The sequence below is a fragment of the Eutrema salsugineum genome, unplaced genomic scaffold (assembly GCF_000478725.1).
Source record: "Eutrema salsugineum unplaced genomic scaffold, Eutsalg1_0 scaffold_30, whole genome shotgun sequence".
Taxonomy (NCBI): domain Eukaryota; kingdom Viridiplantae; phylum Streptophyta; class Magnoliopsida; order Brassicales; family Brassicaceae; genus Eutrema; species Eutrema salsugineum.
In genome coordinates, this window is record NW_006256755.1 from 278,178 (window position 1) to 279,169 (window position 992).

The window sequence follows — 992 nt, forward strand, 5'->3', positions numbered from 1 at the left end:
CCCCTCAAGCTAAGCTTAAAGAATCTGAAGGCTTAGATTGGAGTTAGAGACTCACCTCATTAAAAACCTAAGTATGAAACCCAATGGGACAAAACCATACTTAGGGAAAAAGAGTGTGAGCTCTTTCACTTAGGGGATTCAGAGACTTGGAGACTCATAAGCCCCAATCTCTCACTGATGAACTCCAAGGTCTTCAAGCTTGTTGCCTTGGTAAAAATATCAGCCAACTGATCAGAGCTTCTTGTGTAACACGGTAAAACGACTCCAAGCTCTATCTGTTCCCTTACTTTGTGGCAATCCACCTCAATGTGTTTAGTCCTTTCATGGAACACCTGGTTTGATGCAATGTGAATAGCAGACTGGTTATCACAATGCATAGTGATCGGCTTTGAGAACTCTATTCCAAGATCTGAGAGAAGCATCTTCAGCCACATCAACTCGGTTGTAAGTCTTCTCATAGCTCTATACTCGGCTTCTGCACTTGAACAAGACACAACCTTCTGCTTCTTGCTCTTCCAAGTCACCAAGTTCCCTCCTATGAAAGTACAATAGCCGGTTGTTGATCTTCTATCAGTTCTGTCACCAGCCCAATCAGCATCACAATATCCAACTATTTCTGAGCTTCCATTGCACCCCATCCATATCCCTTGCTCCAAGGTTCCTTTGAGATATCTCAGAATGCGATTCACCATGTTCCAATGATATGTACTTGGGGCTTGCATATGTTGGCTCACCTGATTCACAGCAAAACACAAGTCAGGTCTAGTTATTGTGAGGTATATAAGCTTACCAACTGTTCTTCTGTATAGCTTGGGATCATCAAAGAGACTCTCAGCTTCATTCTCCCCCTGTTGGTGAGCTTTATATGCATCCTCTAATGGAGTTCTAGCGGGTTTTGCATCCTTAAGACCTGCATCATGAACAATATCTCGAGCATACTTCCTTTGGGACAAGAAAAGGCCCTCTTTAGATCGGCACACTTCAATCCCAAG